The sequence below is a fragment of the Watersipora subatra genome, chromosome 11, assembly GCF_963576615.1.
Source record: "Watersipora subatra chromosome 11, tzWatSuba1.1, whole genome shotgun sequence".
Classification (NCBI taxonomy): Eukaryota; Metazoa; Bryozoa; class Gymnolaemata; order Cheilostomatida; family Watersiporidae; genus Watersipora; species Watersipora subatra.
In genome coordinates this window covers 37,804,967-37,823,925 of record NC_088718.1, presented here as the reverse complement: position 1 = coordinate 37,823,925, position 18,959 = coordinate 37,804,967, and the positions used below count along the sequence as shown (strand labels likewise).

Below are 18,959 nucleotides of genomic sequence, written 5' to 3'. Positions count from 1 at the left end.
ACGAGTTGCTATATCTGTTTCTTTGATGGCTTCCTCAGTCCACTTTATTATGCCTGCTGGATATCTTATTACTGGCAGTGCGTAGGTATTTATTGCCATGATTTGGTTCTTGGCATTGAGCTGGCTCCGTAAGACCTGCCGAAGGCGTTTCTTGTATTCGGAAATGGCTTTGTGACGTACCTCGGCTTCGTGGTTGATGTTGCTTTGCATAATTCCCAAGTACTTGTACCCTTCTTCTATATCTTTGATGGTACCATTTGGCATTCTTAGGCCATCTGTGAGCATAGAATGGCCTTTCTTAAGAATTAGCCTTCCACATTTCTCAATACCGAAGGTCATTCCGATGTCCTTGCTGTATACCTGAGTGAGGTGTATTAGCGAATCAATGTCCCTTTCTTTGTTAGCGTACAGCTTGATGTCATCCATGTAGAAGAGGTGGTTTATCTTGGTGCCACTCTTAAACTGGTACCCATATTGAGTCTCCTCCAGCATATTGCTTAGAGGGTTTAGGCATATGCAGAAGAGCAGCGGCGATAAGGAGTCACCTTGATAGATGCCTCGCTTAATTTGTACACTCGCCAGCTTTTTGCCATTAGCCTCCAGTTCCGTCTTCCATTTGGTCATTGACATCTTGATGAATGCTACAAGAGCAGGGTGAACATTGTACATACTGAGGCACTCAAGTATCCAACTATGGGGAATTGAGTCATAGGCCTTTCTGTAGTCAATCCAAGCCATGGCAAGATTGGTTTGCCTTCTCCTGCTGTCTTGACAGACCGTCCGATCCACCAGTAACTGATGTTTAGCTCATCGGGTGTTGCGCCCAATTCCTTTCTGAGCACTGGTCATATAGTGACTCATGTGCTCTTCCAGTTTGTCTGCAACTATTCCTGAGAGCAGTTTCCAAGTGGTGGGCAAGCACGTTATTGGTCGATAGTTTTTGGGAATCGGCCCCTGCTTTGGATTTTTTATCAGAAGCACAGTTCGTCCTTTGGTCAGCCATTCTGGATGGTCACCTTGTTCTATTAGGTATTCCATCTGCTTAGCCATTCTAGTGTGAAGTGATGTCAATTTCTTTAACCAGAAGGCTTGAATCATGTCATGGCCAGGTGCTGCCCAGTTTTTCATACGCTGCACTCTGCACTTAATGTCATCTTTGCTGATGGTGAGTCCTTGCTGAGCCACAGTGTGTTGTTGGTTCTCTTTAAGCCTCTTCAGCCAATTTGCAGTGGTGTTATGAGTGGTCTCTTTCTCCCAGATGTCCTTCCAGAACTTTGAAGTGCTAGATCGGGGAGGCTCAGACATTGGCCTCTGCAGTTCACCTTTGAACTGGGAATACACTCTAGATGGATTATTGATGAACAGTTTGTTCATTCTCTTGTTATCTCGCTCTTTGGTGTACCGCTTCAGTCGTGCCGAGAGTGCTACTAGCCGCTGTTTGGCAGATTCTAGAGCTTCTATTGTGGCTTCCCTTTTTGGACGCTCCAAACTGTGGTTAGATCTCTCACTGAGCCTACTAACTTTCTTGCGCAAGTCCTTGATCTTATTTTGTAGCCTCAGCTGCCAGGATGGAATGGCTTGAAGCCTTGTTGGCATTGGCTTAATATCCATCTCCTCCAAGATGACGGTTGCTGTACTGTAGATTAAGGCATTAGTCTCACTGATTGATCCAGTTGAGATCGACTCCAGTGCCATGTTAATGTCTTCTAACAGCTTCTTAGGTATGGCCTTGCTAACTCTTCGTAGTGGTACCCTGCTTCCATAATCATTAGCAGCTGACATCTTGTTGATGATATTTTCCGCAAGCTCTTTCACCCTTGGGTCAAGGTCCAAGTGCATGTCCTCTTCAGCCCGTGAGTCAACACATGATCGTGTATCCATGACAGTGTGTGTTGATATGCACTCCTCGTTGGTTGAGGTTACTTGGGTGAACTTTTCCCTAATTTCATCTACCTCAAGTTGTGATATGAGGTGCCGCTTGATTATGTTACTCCTCTGAGCTACAAGTTGCTTAGCGGTTAGTGGCAATTCAGGGCGCATGTTTATCCACAGTTGACGCATCCTTCCCATGTAGCCCCACTTTTGAGGTTCACTCATAAAGTAGCACTGCATGAGGTCCGTGTTATCAGTCCGAGTCCATTTCATCCGTTTTTAACCAGTAGCCCATTTTTCACTGCCTTGTCCTGGTTCAGCTACAGGCAGCGCGGACCTTGTTTGACCGGGCGACGTCCGAGCCGGCATGGCTTTGGTTATTGCACTCATCATAGAGGTTGTAGACGTTATACAAGCAAAGGTCTTGTCTAAGGACCACCAGAAAAGTGCAGTTGTTGGGGTTTGAACCGAGGACCTAATGATCACGGTCCCGATACCTTACCAACTGCGCTATCTGTCCTATATATAATATATATATATATATATATATATATATATATACTAATAAATTATTTGAAAGCAATACTTATCTTTTTTTTTTTTTTTTTTTTTTTTTTTCCAGCTACTTTATATATATATATATATATATATATATATATAGATGATTACAAGAATACTTGACCGGTACTCTTCATTTAATAACTTGATTATATGGTAGAGCTAATCAGGGTTGTCAATGAAGTCACAAGTGGAGTTGCTTCACCTTGCGTACATAATTATGCTCAACCATCTCCTACGCAACAGCGATAAGTATGTGACAGGTTGAGCAATAAGCCAATCAGATCAGATTTCAAGAAAGCTACTTTATGTTTTCCTAATTTTCCATGCTGAATAGTTTGTTACTCTGGGAAGATCTTTGTATAAACTAAATATGTATGATTCAAATTTATTAACACAGCGTACAAATATGAATAAATATTGAAGTTTTACAACATGATCACCATGATTATCAACTGGTCAATAGTTAAATGACATCTCCAAAAGCTTCATTTAATTTAATATAAAAAGGCCACTAGAAAACAATTCACTAATTTGAGTCAATTGCTAATTATAATCTCTAAACAACTTGCCAATGAACAGTGACTCAGAGAATATGTGTGCTCATGTTTTCAGAATATTTGTCATTTCCTTGGCCTGACTGACATATATGCTGACTATATTTACAGGCTGTCAGCAGTAGTCTAGCATTAGTCATCCTCTTCAGAACTAAACGATTCGGATGCCGCTGGTACTTCCTGCTGCGCTTCAGGCGTTGTTTGAACCTGGACTTGACAAACTAAAATGCAGCATTAAAATATTGAATAAAAAATATACAAACTGCGTGCTTTCCAGAGTTTTATCTCAAACCAGGTTCAGCATGTAGGTATGTTGCACAAGTCGCGAAGGTCAAAGAAGGTCAAGTCAGCTCAAAACGATTAGAGCAGAACTTAACTTGAAGATTGTATTATTAAGAGTATTTTCAGGTTACCTACAGATAGACGGTATGTGATTTGAATACACATGAGGATTACCTACACATAGATGGTATGTGATTTGAATACACATGAGGATTACCTACACATAGACGGTATGTGATTTGAATACACATGAGGATAACCTACACATAGACAGTATGTGATTTGAATACACATGAGGATTACCTACACATAGACGGTATGTGATTTGAATACACATGAGGATCACCTACACATAGACGGTATGTGGTTTGAATACACATAAGGATTACCTACACATGGATGGTACAGGATTGGAACACACATGAGGATCACCTACACATAGATGGTATGTGATTTGAATACACATAAGGATTACCTACACATAGATGGTACAGGATTGGAACACACATGAGTGTTACCTACACATAGATGGTATGTGATTGGAATTCACATGAGGGTTGCCTACATGTAGATGGTACGTGATTGGAATTCAAATGAGGGTTACCTACTTGTACTGTAGATGGCTCATGATTGGAATAAACATAAATACTTACCTACACATAAATGATACGGGATTGGAATACGCATAAGTGTTACCTACACGTAGTTGGTATATGATTGGAATTCACATGAGGGTTACCTACTTGTAGATGGTTCATGATTTGAATACACATAAGGATTGCCTACCCATAGATGGTACAGGGTTGGAACACACATGCGTGTCATCTATACATAGACGGTACACATGAGTGTTACCTACACGTAGTTGGTATATGATTGGAATTCACATGAGGGTTACCTACTTGTAGATGGTTCATGATTTGAATACACATAAGGATTACCTACACATAGATGGTACAGGGTTGGAACACACATGAGTGTCATCTATACATAGACGGTACACATGAGTGTTACCTACACGTAGTTGGTACGTGATTGGAATTCACATGAGGGTTACCTACTTGTAGATGGTTCATGATTGGAATAAACATAAGGACTACCTACACATATAGATGGTACACATGAGGATTACCTATACATAGATGGTATTATGTGATTGGAATAAAATTGTGTGTCGGAAAACCACTATTGTGAAAGATGTTTAAGATAAAGAATAACGTTCACGGGCAAAATCATAAGAATGACAGCACGTCATTCATATTCATCTGTCTGTAGCCAAGCGCGTTGATAAATTTTTGTACAGCGTATTTGAAGCTTTGGAGAAAGGAAAAAAATATACAACGACTTTGTTAATACCAATATATAGTTTCTAATATATATGCAGAAGCTCAGCTTGTGCTTCAACCTGTGCCAGATCGTAAGAACTGAGACTAAATAGGCAACTGTCAAGGAAAGGAACTTTCAAGCACATAAAACAATTTTGATGGTATAGCTGCTAGACAGTGTGTGTCCTTAACTCAGTGGTAAATTCACACAACTTGTACTTATAACTTAGAGCTTTGGTATAAGAAACAAGTTCCACAAGTAGTCTATCGATGACAATCTCAAGACATAGTGTACGCCTCCTACCTTCGTAAAAAACTCTGGTGAACTGTAGAAGGAATAATAAATCATATTACTTTGAAAGTAGATAGTATAATAGTAATATTTCAATATAAAACAATCTACTTCTGGAATCAAGTTATTTTGGAAGTACTCCATATACTCCATCATAAATTATTAGTCAGGGAACTGCTTGTATGAATAAAGAATAAAGAGCTCTCACAGCATATATAATCAAACACAAGAATAGTGACATGTTGTTACTAATATACAACTTGTAATGAGTCATGTTGCTATTTGTTGCACTTGGAATTTAAAGTTTTGGTCTAAGGAACAAGCTCTACAATCAGCTTATCAAAATCAAAGACATATCTAAAGACACTTATAAAAAATAGTTTACGTCTCCTACCTTCGTAAAGATCTCCGGTGAACTGGACTGTAGTAGGAACAAGTGGTCTATCATAGAGTCTACAGAGGTTGTCTCCACTATTAAACTCATAGGCTGTACAGCCCCCTGTCTCGATGCATTGCCATGAACAGTGGGCGGTAGATATTGACTTGCTAACAGCAATGGGGTCAGAGCCAGGTTTATGATAGCTTTGGCGCACAAAGGTGTTCTACAATAACAGTTGATAGAATTCATTGGTATCAATATAATCTCCGCTGAAATATATGCAGAAAAGTGGATAATTAAAGCTTGCAACAACGTTTTCGCTATTTTAACAATTTTATACAGCAATAACTTACACATGCCTGGATTTATGTCAATACTAATTATGTATAGATATTCTCTTTTTTGTCTGTTTTTTGACAGACCAAATTTTTTTGTCTCTTTTACTGAAATGCTGACAGCTATACATTCTAATTGCTGAGTATCCAATACTTCATCCAAACATATAGCGAAAATTGAACAACTAGGTGGTTTCATGTTTTTCTCACAGTTAAAAATGAATGTTGGGTACAGCCAAATAAGATTGATGAAAACACAACGAACATCACACTGTGCTTGATTTCGAGCTATTACAATTTTTACTATAATAAGAGTCATGTCCATCCATCCGGCTGGTTGTACGAAGCCACCTTACGAGCATTAGGAAAATTTGCCTTGCGAGGGAGTGCAACCCAGATACCCTATTTCACAGACCATCACACTATCTACTACACCACTCGGCTACATCGTCACACCGTGGATTAATTATGCACATACTGATTATTCATGACGATCTCTCATGGTGCACGATGCTACCTAGCGTACTAGTAGTGATATAATACTGGTCGGATTGATTAGAAGTGGCACATTAGAAAGCTACCAATTTGGTAAGTAGGCATCTCTTTTGCAAATGATTCATTACAAACAACTTGAAATGCCTTACTTCATCAGCTGATATTCAATCGATGCCGGCAGCACTGACAGTATCGGACAAAAGACTCGTAGTTTTGACTCACAATCAGCAAAGTATGGCTTTTAACTTTAACTTGAACAGCTATCAAGTTTTTACAGACAGATCCTCAAAACTATATATTTATATATATATATATATATATATATATATATATATATATATATATATATATATATATATATATATATATACTAATACCCAGGCATTCCCTTAAGAGATAGTGATGAGTATTACCTATGCGCACAATTATTCTTAGTTACAGAGAGGTAGTCGCATGGTGAGATAGTAGCCTGCTTGGCTAGGCATTCAAAAATCTGGGTTTGATTCCTCCACGGTGCAATGTTTTTTCCTAACGCTTTGAACAGACGGACACAGCTCTTATTGTAGTAAAAACTAGCCAATTGCCTGGCGTTGCACGGGTATTAAATCAGCCTATCAGCAGTGGCAGGTAACGTAGTTGCCTGCCACTTGCCATTAGCCTGTCACATTGCCAATAATTAATTTGAGTAAGCTAGTATCCATAGTCTTAAACTTACTAATAAGAGCTGTGAGAGCAAGCTTTAGTGATGTTGCGCAATGCAGAGTGCTATGTGTATTTTAACCTAGATAACGACTCATATCACCTAATAAATCTGTTGCATCTCGAGTAGCTCAATTAGTTAGAATATCATCTGGTGAACTGGAAGTTCTGAGATCAAATCTTCTGTGATACGGATTCTACATTGTTAGATACCAATCAGCTATAACTGAACAGACTGAACGACGACAGACAATGACAAGCTTTGAGATTTATATATAGAATATTATGTTTTATACTGTTAATATTCAAATCAGTTTAATGTTATCCTTTTTAGTCAAACTAGACACTATTTAAAAGAGTATATTTACCAAGATTCTTAATTTTCACATCTTTGCTAAAAACTTCTGATCAGAACTCCTTAATTTTGTTTTTAAGATTGTTAAACATATTTTCATAATGGTGACCCTGAAAACGGCTGTTGAGGCCAAAAAAATTAGTTATAGTATTTGATGGGTTAATCCAAAAGCAAAAGACTTTTGGCAGTCTTCTTAAAATTTGAGTGACAGTGAAAATTGCTCACTAAATAGAGAGGAATTAAGAATTATCTTTTGTAACTAGACTAGTTGGGTTCCTTAGTGTCGAAGCATTCCATTGATATATAAATACCAATAGTATCTGGAGGAGGCAGCGAATATTTTGAGACAACAAACTTAGTCTGAATCAGCCTATTGGAGAATTGTCCCCCAACTACAAGTATTTTGTCTGGCACTGTATATCAAGCTTCATGAAATAAGCATTGCTCTTTGTTGAACACGTCCTCAAACATCAACATAAATCACCAAACTTGAAAGGATTTTTGACTTTGTTCTTCACAACTCACACTTACTAAGTAAATTAGAGAAGTAAGCATTTTGCTTTGCCAGTATGAGATGCCTTTGTAATCTTAACTTTGCATTGATAACAACAATAACTTACTTTACTTGATAACTTACTTCAATAACTTACTTGATCAGCCAGACTTGAACAGTAGAGTAGAACTAGAAAGTTCACCAGTGAGTTCATCGTCAGATGCTATTACATTTGAGTATCAGCTGCAGGCGAGTTAACCCGGGATGGTGTACATTAGCTGGTAGTCAAGATGAAAATGAACGGATTTCTATTTCTTCTGTTTATACATCATATGCGTTATCTGGAAACTTCTAAGGCTATATGTTAAAAGGTTTTTCTTATCAATCGATACCATATTTTTAGCTTTTCTTTCAGAATACGATCAACTTCTTAAATGAAAAGAAGGAAATTAGTTTCCTTTTGTTGATATTTGATTGCTTGAGCATTTAATAAATGCACTCGGCTTTGCATTATACATTTACAACAAACCAAAGCTGTTCGTGACATAGGCTCAAAACTGGAGTTGCTTCACCCCGTTTACTTTTATGAGATTTTTGATTTAAACATCATTATAGGGATCTTATCTGATACTATTTATTCGATTTTAGTGGATAACTGGTGCCCTTGTTTTTATAATTGTTGTGTACCATAAATTAAAAACATTTTATATAAAACTGTTGCCAATAAAGTAATATATAAAGTAATATATATTGCAAAACAAAGTAAAAAGTCAAATTAATCATATAAAAAGCTGTTATCTAACAATAGGTTACGAGACACTTTGTATTATATAATTAAAAATACAAGGAAATAGTTTTAGTAATATTACTTTTTCCTTTTCAAATGCATTGCTCTTCTTTTTCCAGTTGTCCTATTTTGATATCACCACCGCAAATGGTATATCCTGGTATACATTGTGACTAATTGCTCATGAGATTTGGTACAAGAGCAATTGTGGCTGGATGCCCTTCTTAACAACACCAATGGTCCTTCTGTGATTCGAACTTGTGACCTACTGATTATATGCGAGTATACTAACCACTGTGTCATGGCTGCTTCGAAATGCATTGATAATAAGCTAGTCATTTAATTTTTCTTGCTCAGAAATCAGCTAAGAAAGAGTGGCATTGTTGTAAATCAATAGATTTTTTTATAATTTTATCATTTTGAATGTTGTTACCTACATGTAGCTTTGAGTTCACAATTACCTACATGTAGCTTTGAGTTCACAATTACCTACATGTAGCTTTGAGTTCACAATTACCTACATGTAGCTTTGAGTTCACAATTACCTACATGTAGCTTTGAGTTCACAATTACCTACATGTAGCTTTGAGTTCACAATTACCTACATGTAGCTTTGAGTTCACAATTACCTACATGTAGCTTTGAGTTCACAGAATGCCCAGGAATATGGTTGCATATGATATTATGAATCGAAGAGAGCCCGCTATTGGTAGATCAAGACTCAAAATACAAATTTAAATTTTACAAATACAAATTTTCAAAATACAATTTAAAGCTCTATTAAATTTTAAAAAATGCATATTCTCTCCTAACTGAAATTAAACTTCTACAATGTTTAACACAGATTTGCAGATGTTCTTCGAAGTCCAGCTCTGAAGGATTCAATAGTAGCTTTATTTTGGGTAGAAGAATTGTGTGTTCAAAGTGTTCTGTGGTGTGAGCAATCCTTTGAAAATTTAGGATATCTGCTTAGCTTGCTACAAACAGAGGCTGTGCTTTTTTAAAGCATTGTTGTATCCAGGATGAAGTAGGGGCCAAGCAAGGAAAATCGAAGAGTAAATGGGAACTTTTAAACCGATGTATTTATTTACATTGAGCCGAGGGCTTGAATTCTACAGATTTATTGCAAAAATGTTAAGATCCAACATAGATCTAACCTATCAAAAAAATATGATATATGCAACTGCATGACTAGACTGAGAGAAACAAATGAACATTCAAGCAATGAGAGTGTGGAGAATATTGACCTATACATCTTGTTGAAAGGTGATTGTGAACACAACTCTTACAACTAGTAGTGTCAACTAGCATCTTAATTGGTTTCAACATTGCAAGTCAAACCACATGTACAATTCTGAAACATGGATATTTCACCCAAAGATGTATTATTCGCTGATGATTTAGAGAAAGAAGACAAATCTGGCATTATTCTAGTGCGCGTATTTATGTTTATTTATTTGCGTATTTATTTGATTCATATTTAGTTTATTATCAATTGAGTGTGAAATAACTCAGATGTTATCAGACAAATATTCTTAGCTACATTCACTATCGCTTTGAGTATTCTTATCAGGAGAAGACAACTGAAACCCTGTGATTAAGTAGTTTATTGTGTTATATATATTCCTATGACGTCTGTCGGATCCTCCCGTTCCCCAGTCCGACACCATACCAATTGGTAAGCTTACTCAAATTTTCCATTGACAATGTGCCAGGCTAATAGCAAGTGGCAGGCAACTCTCATTACTTTTCCTTGTTTATAAACTGATTTTTAATACCCAGGCGACGCCAGGAAGCACAGCTAGTTGTTTTATAAAGAGCATTTTCATACTTATTATGAACTATGAGAAGTCAGATGACTTCAACTACCATATTGGTTTTGGTTAGGGAGTTGTGTTATAGCCATTATTAATTTTCTACATAAACCAAGTTACCCCTCACGTAACACGGAACACATTCAACCAAAGTTGTCTTTAAAAACGTACTTGTAAGTGCGACCAGCTGTACAATTACATTTCTGCTTTGCATCAATCTACATTATAAGACATTCAAACATGTGTTTTTTATTTCTAAATCAATTGTTCTTTACATTGTTTAGCTAGTACAAAAAGGGACCACTGTCACCTACCTACTGTGAACTTTTAAAGAAGGCTTAGGTTAAAAAGGGGTCTAGGACTTTCTGGCGCAGAGTTTTTTGATACCAGATCTTTTAGCGCTGCTATTTCCACACCGAATAAATTATTTATGCTATTATACAAAATTATTTATGCTAATATACAGTTAATAAAAAATAATGATAATAGCATGAAAATAAAAAACATTTTATTTGTTATACTTCACACATAATGCCTTCTTTTTTTTAAATACGTAAAAAATCATCAAAAAATTGATTTAAAAATTTTGTGAACTACATCTGTCAAATACGTAAACTTCGCCGTTGTGTACAAACTTTTTTCCACATTTACTTAAAATTTGTTGAGCCATAAAACACGACAAAAGTTAGATAAATTCGGAACCTGCGTCAGAACGTTTGTGCCACAAAGTCCCATTCTGGTTAAGGATTGTGTAAAGAATATACGTCAAGCTTTACAATTAGCTGGGGTCATCGTTCACCAAAACATTACTAGGCTCCATATAGCAGCCAAAACAATAAAAACAATTAGCAAATTTTATTAGAATTGCTATCACTTCCTCCCTACAGTCCTGATCTTGTGCCATCTGACTTCTACCTGTTGGGGCCTGTTAAAAAGTTTCTGAAAGGAACCAGCTTAGATAGTGATGACAAGGTTAAGATTGCAGCAAGCAAATTTTTTTAAAAGTCAATTTCAAGACTTTTGGTACCTCGATGGCAAAAGTGTGTGTCATTGCGTGGAGATTGTCTAAAAAATAGCAGAGATTGAGAAAAAAATTTTAAGTTTTTGTTGATAATAGAATTTTTTTTATAAACCATTTCACTTTATTTATCAAGTTGGACTCGTATTTACACACTTCTAAAAAACATTCTAGATCACCCAGTCAGACTAAACTGGTGTCAATAACAACATAATATGATTTTACAGCAGTATCATTGAGAATAATTGAACACCCATTTACGACTGTAGCAGATTCAAGAGAGATATTTGTGTAAGGTTCTGTTTATCTCTGTTAAATTTCCTAATTTGATAATGCGCTTCACAATCTAGACACCCTGTGGGATTCACTGCTCCTGCCCAGAATGAATGCCATTTGATCTGTTGATCTTCGGTGATCTGTGGGTCTTGTGTGGTCTGTCTGATTTGCCATAGTGTTATACATTTGATCAGGTGTGCTTGAAGTCATTTTTCTGTCAGCTTTGAGCCAACAACATGTAGTGTTTCAGATCTGTTTTCAATGATGATACTTGGTTTTATTTGTATAAAAGTTTCACCATTACGCTAATATTATATACATATATAATTATATCATATACATAATATTATATAATCAAGAATTAATCAGAAAAAGAATCACATACTATTTAGAAATCTCCTGGATGTGTTATTAAGGTAAATGTTATATATTTCATTTTATGTGTTTTATTTTATATGTTACCAGTGGCTTCTCAGATAATCAACTGTATAATTAACATCATTTCAATAACTATTTGCCAACAATCAAGGTTTTGTTTTATTGTAGTTTCACGTTTTTGACAAGCATAAATAACAAATTTCAATAGAATATACACTATGCCTCATCAACCGTATGTGACAACATAACTGTGAACCAGGGAATTCGCTACAATTTGAGCAAGGGACCATATTTAGTCAGCAAAGGTAAGGAGTTGCTCTACCTCAGCTGAAGCCTATCCTATCCTTTCTTGTTTTAAGCAAATAATTTTAATTGGAGCTAAACTAGTTTTAAATACATGATTTAGTCAAAAGCTGGTTCAATTCAAAACAATTCATTTTGAATTGAATAAGCGTGTTGAATTCAAAATGAATTGTTTTGAATTGAACAAGCTTGTTGAATTCAAAATGAATTGTTTTGAATTGAACAAACTTGTTCAATTCAAAATGAATTGTTTTGAATTGAACAAGCTTGTTGAATTCAAAATAAACTGTTTTGAATTGAACAAGCTTGTTCAATTCATTGGTAGACTTAGCAAGAGAACATTACTCCAACATCTCTACTGCTAATAGTAGAAATTTGCTACATTATTTATAAGTAGCCAAATGAACTTGCACAGAATTTTAGTAGATTTTATCCGAAAGTATCAGTATTTTTTTTTTCATTTGTGATTGTTTTATGTTTGAGACGATCTGAATGCCAGTAAGTCAGTAAGCGCACAATAGGACAGCTAATCAAGTTTTTGGGCTTAAAAGTCAGCAAGCAAGCAAGCCCCAGGTTTGGATATCCCAGATCATTCAACAAATACTGTTTCAGTGCAACTTTAAATTAAACGATACATCTTTTCTCTTTGAGATGAATAGGAAAACTGGCTCTGTCGTCAGACACATAGTTAAAGACTTGTCTTTGGCCTAAAGTAGATATAGCGGCAGGCTTAGGTAAAGAGAGTTTAGACTGTCGAGTAAGGTAGTATGATGAAAGTTGAGAATAAAGGCAAGAAGAATATGCTGTAAGAGCTAAGAGACACAGAGGCTGTTGGTAAAGCTGTTGTATCTGTAGGGAGAACTTTAGGTTTTTTTGAAATTAGATCTGCATGTTAAGTAGCAATTTTTTGTATATAATTTTCAAAATACGCTTTTGTATAACAAAAATTTTGTTTAGATAAGTTTTTGGAGAGTTTCCCCCGAGCTACCAAACAGTAAACTAGTTTACTGTTTGTATGACAGTAACTGTCGTACAAACTGTTATAAAGTTATAACAGTTATAAAGATAGATTAACACATTTTTTTAAAAGACATGAAATGTACAATATACAGTATGTGTTAAGTTTAAAACTAGACTGAAACAACAATAAAAAGTAAAATGGTCATTTTTGGCTGTCAGAGGCTGGCAGATTTTAGTTCCCTGTTCTACTTACATAATGGCCAGGTAAGTGTCTGACTCAACAAATCAACTTTTGCATGTTTACATCAACTCTACTGTTAATTCCTGATAATCACCATTACCTTTGGCTTTACCAAATTATTAAAAAATATTTGAAATTATTTGTATGCTGAAAAACAAGTTAACTTGATTGGGGGACTCGTCCCCTCAATGCATCTTTTTAGCATCACAAATAGAGAAAGTAACTCCAAAAGAAAGGAAGTATTCAGAAGCAACTGACTGGGATCACGTGGCCTCAGTAATAAACAAGAGTAGACAACTTTAAATTAGTTTCAAATATTGTTAAGCTTTATTAATTCCCCATGCGAGCTAGTGACCTAGCAGTTTAGAACACCTGACCAGCGTACAACAGGTTGGGGTTCAACCAAAAAAGGTCACTGGTGGTGACAGGAATGACATCCAACATTAAATTGCTCCCTGCAATTAGACTTGTCTCCAGTCGTAGAGGCTCCCTTGCCACTGAGCTCAGACATGTCTAGTCAAGATCACAGAGCCATTGTTTGTGTTCTTAAAAAGCACAGCCTATGTTTGTAGCAAGCTAAGCAGATATACTGAATCTTTGAAGGATTGCTCACATCGCAGAACACCTTGAACACACAATTCTTCCACCCAAAATTCTCCATGTGTTGACCATAACATATTGTGTAAGATGATTCAGTAATAGCTATGAGTAGGTATTGCTCTATGTAAAATGTTCACTAATATTTGCAACCTTTCTGTAAGCGTAGGCAATTAGTGAGGAAGAAAAGTGATTGACTCAATCCTTAACACATCTAACTACAGCAGCGTCAGCGACAGACCTGACACAGCAGCGTCAGGCCTGTCTGTTATTCAGTACAGTAGATGCTCTTCTACAACATAAATAATTCGCTATAGTTCATAAAATGTTTAGTCAAACTCGGATAACTCGCCCTCGGATAGCTCAAACATATGGTTAACTCAAACGGATTTGTTTGGTCCGTTCCCACACAATGATAAATTGCTTTAGATAACTCGACCTCAACATCATTAATTCGAACAGTTTTTTGCCCAACGGCTACGAGACGGTTGCTATCACTTGAGAATATTACTTTATTCCAAGCCATAGAGACAAACATCAACTTTTAGTAGTTTTCAGGCGTCGTTTTTACCATCATCGGTAAAATATTTTCGTTAACGGCTTTTCTTAGGGCTTGCAAAAAATCAAAATTTTACCAAATATCCACTTTTTGATGTCGATTCGAAAGTAAGAAAAAGCAAGGTAACCTTCGGATACAATTAAAGCAAAATTGGCAAAATTTATCTCGGTTAAAATGCTCAGGAGAAAAAGATGCCTTTTTTCTGAGCGTTTTAACCGCGATCCAGTTTTGCCAATTTTAACCTGGAAACGTCCTGGCAGTCACATCACCCAAAACAACAAACAAATCTCAAGTGATAGAAAAATATCTATACTTTGTGATAAAAATGTTTTAAACTTCACATGACTTAACTTGCAACAAGCAATCTATGCCTTTGATTTATAAATAGTTTGTATATGTACATATATCTACTGATAAATACATGCACTTTTGACAGTGCTCTGATAACTCGAATGCTTTCACTCGGTCCTGTAAAGTTTGAGTTATCCGAGTTTCACTGTACTAATAATTTATGAATTATACTTAATATAATTCATTATAATTCATCTACGCTATAGGGATTTTACATTATACAAAAAATAAAATACATGTAAATTGTCTGATCCTTTCTAAGATTGTTCCAAACTCAGCCCTTTGACATCTCAAATAGGAAAAAATACATTTAACTCGTTAGTTTAATTGTAGCTCAATTAATTTAATAAGTAATTAATTTTTATTTTAATGACTACTGTAACTGTGGTATTACTGGTTTGTATTGACAACTTCTCTTACCACTTTCACTTAGTTTAGGGTTCATGATTACAATAGTTTTACACGCCTTCAATGTCAACCTAAATCAATTTTTTTTACTCAATTTCTAGACAGCAATGTCTATGCTAAGCAGGGCGGTATCTACCTGTTTGAAAATGGTACTGCGGGGAGAGCCTGAGAGGGGTGCTGGAGTGCCCTCTCGGTGGGGGGGCGGTCCAGGAAATTTTTTAGTATAACTAGTCAAAATGGTGCAAATCTAGCGCACTTGGCTCCTGATGGGGCACATGTTCTAACAGCAAATTTGACATTATAAACCACTGTTTTCTAAATATAAAACTGTTTATTGAGATTGTCTTTAACAACGCTTATTAAAAATATAATGTGAATGAAAGCTGCTAAAGGGGTTGGCGACAGCTAGCATGAGGTAGAATTATCACCGGGTACAATGCTGAATGGTGTAGGAGATGAGTAGTCTCCTATGAAATAGTTTAAAGTAAAATTAATAGAGTACCATGTTAAAAATAATGCACTTTTACAGTTTTACTATATAGTCTATAATACTGAGCAAGTAGTAGAATGAGTAAACTGAGTCATTTACACAAATACTTAGTTAAGAATTAATTTAAAGGAGGGAAGATTTTCTTTAGTACATTGCTCAAATAACCCCCACGCAGCGTAAACACTCAAGTCCAACAGTGTGCTCCATCAATCATCTCTTTGGGTTGCAGTTGGTGATGAGTAGGATAATTTAGACATCAATGATACCTCTCACGAAGCGCCGTGACTTAGTGTTGTTACCACAAATACTAATTCAATATGGCGGTGCCCATCAGTGAAAATTTTGGGTTTCTTCAGCTTTTTAAAGATTTATTAAAATCAAGCAAAAATGACGCGAGTTCCGAGATTTTGAGCCTCAAAAAATGGTACTGCCATGGCAGTAGTTGCAGTATAGGAGGATACGACCCTGATGCTAAGAAGAAAAAAAAGTTGAGTATCCAAAGACGAGAAAAGCAAAAACTACGCATTTAGTATAATAGCAAGAGTGGTGTCTGTCCATTTTCGGAATCCAGGGTAAGAAATTAGGATAAAATCTTGGTTTTAATTAGACTCCCACTTGTGACACTCAGATTGGTTGACCAACAATCTAACACTTGCAGTTAGGTATTTTTGTTAGCTACATTTTCTTTTTGCTTTCTCGGCAAAGAATCTCAAAAGCAGACTAGACAATCTCTCTCTGGACGCTATTGTGCGGGGTACTAGTATATATAATAGTGATACCTCTAGACATCGTTTTCTCTTCCAAATGATGCAAGAAAAAAAACGATATAAGGCTGACTTTGAGACTCTCATTATTCAAATCAAATTTGAGAACTTCTACTGATACGATACTTTACGTTATATAGAATTTTTATGTAATAGGAAGCAAAAACTTCTCATACATTTTTTACATTATATGAAATTTACATTATAGGAGCGGCTACTGTAATTGACAATAAAGTGAGTAATACAGTGAGTAACAGTAATACAATAACAGTGATTAATACTCGACTATCTGAAGAGAGGCCTTTTATACAGGCAAAAAACTTTTGTCGCCCAATTTCACTCTTATATTTCACATGTCATATTTGATTATAACCAAGGAAAACCCAAATTGTATAGTTGACTCAACACTTCATGGGTAGCGCCAAAAATATTGACACACATTTTTACGATACTTTTCATGTAATACAACACAAAAACTACACAAATTCTTTACAGGAGGTTTAGGCTATAGGAGCCTTGACTGTACTGAGATATGAGAACCCTTCCTACAACAGGCCAATGCCTCCACATCCAACACAACAAAAATTACAGCTGGTATCACAAGATAAGGTTTTATTGGTCATATGTATAAGAGCTGAGATCAAAAATAAACGATTCTGAAAATACCAGTGAATAAGGTACTGGGTACCTTGGAAACAAATTAATGCCAATATGGTGTCAATATGAAAGTTGAAATAAGCCGCTAACCACGCTATTACAGCAGCACAAAAATCAAGCAGCATTTTAGCTGAGACATGCCGATTTATCATGAGTATGGTCTAGTAGAATAGACAGGTCAGTAAAACATAAACTGTAGTTGATCACAACAAGGATTTTTTTATGTAAAAATAAATGTTCAAGTAATATACTGGAAGAAAAGAAGATGTAATTATATAGCCATAAATATATACTGCATATTGCGCCTTTCCATTCACGACCTTGCTTGCATCTGCCCTTGCACAATCACAACGCTATCACACCTACAAATAGTGAATAGACAATGACTGACAAGTGATTGACAATTTATATGTTTCTATACATGAGAGACACACGACACCTGCGCGAGATGTCATCCTGTAATCTGACAGGACAAGAAGCTACAAAAGGATGTACATTCGGACAAATTGAGGTACTTTCCATGTTAGCTAGCAGATCCTGCTTGGGAGCGCAGAATCAAATTTCAAGGTGTCAAGCAACGCTGTTATGATTCAGGGATTGGACCACAGCAACTTTATCTATCCAGGGTTACAGAAATGTCAACACTGTTGGTGTAAACAAATCTCACAACTTTTTCACTACTAGTAAAATATTTTACTCTTATCTGTTTCATAAACAAGTGAGTGATTTTAAAAAGAGCAGAAATGTTATGGGATGATTGTGGTCATGCGGTCAAAGATGGTCTCGTAAACATATTTGGTTATAGTACAGAATTGTGGTTTATTTCCACATATTTCAAAGAAGACCCGCCAAAATATCGTGGTCATACCTCAAGAGATGATAAAAAATATGACAAACAAGCCGTGAAGCAACGAATTGAGAAATGTTTGACCAAAGATTGACAGGTAAACACAAGAGAGCGGAGGATTGTGATGAGTGAGCACTACGGCCAACCAGAACAGACCTACCACAATCGGGTCGGCGGTAGACGAACCAAAAATATTGAATTTACTCCCGGAACTCAACCTAATACTATAACTATCTATTACTAATAATTTAATATACAGAGTCAAACCTCAATCAAAAAATTCGTGCAGCAAATCCATCTGAAATCGAACAGACTATCGGTACTCGAATTAGCCTGGTCGAGCCGAAGCACTTCTCAACCGTTTGGTAAATGTCTATTCGCCTCAAAGTGTAAGTGGAGTAAGACGAACGATCAAGGTCAACCAAGTAATTTTTGCCAATTTTCCACTTTTTAGTTTAATAATAGGTTCAAAAAATGCCAGAAATAAAGGGAAGGCATAATATTCTAGGTGGTTTCTAAAGTGAAAATGGATTAAAATACACACCATTGTTTCCTATGAAAAAATGTGTTTTAGTTTTTGAACAAACCTTCAATCGACTACCAAATCAGAACGAACTACAGCAGAGCACTGAGGCTCAGCTGTATAATTAGATTGTCAACTGTTAATCATTTTGCATAGACGAAATCACTATAAGTGTTTGTAAATACTGTTTATTTTAATATAAAACATAATACAGTCTTGTGCAATATTAGCCATCGTTTTATAGATGGAAGAGAATTAACAAGGTAAAATTTTTACAGAAGATTCCTTGTCACAAATGTGCTCCAGTTAGTCATCAGAAGCCCTAGGCAAGAGCAGCGCTATGG

At 36.0% G+C, this 18,959-nt stretch overlaps 1 protein-coding gene across 1 annotated transcript in view; it reads right to left on the bottom strand.

Annotated features, from left to right (window-relative positions):
* Positions 1-17,185: 17,185 nt before the first annotated feature.
* LOC137408210 (uncharacterized) overlaps positions 17,186-18,959 on the bottom strand; it is a 37,754-nt gene continuing 35,980 nt past the window's right edge. The window contains exon 4 of the mRNA XM_068094621.1: positions 17,186-17,607. The gene's annotated coding sequence lies outside the window, so the exon portion shown is untranslated. The remainder of the gene's footprint in view (positions 17,608-18,959) is intronic.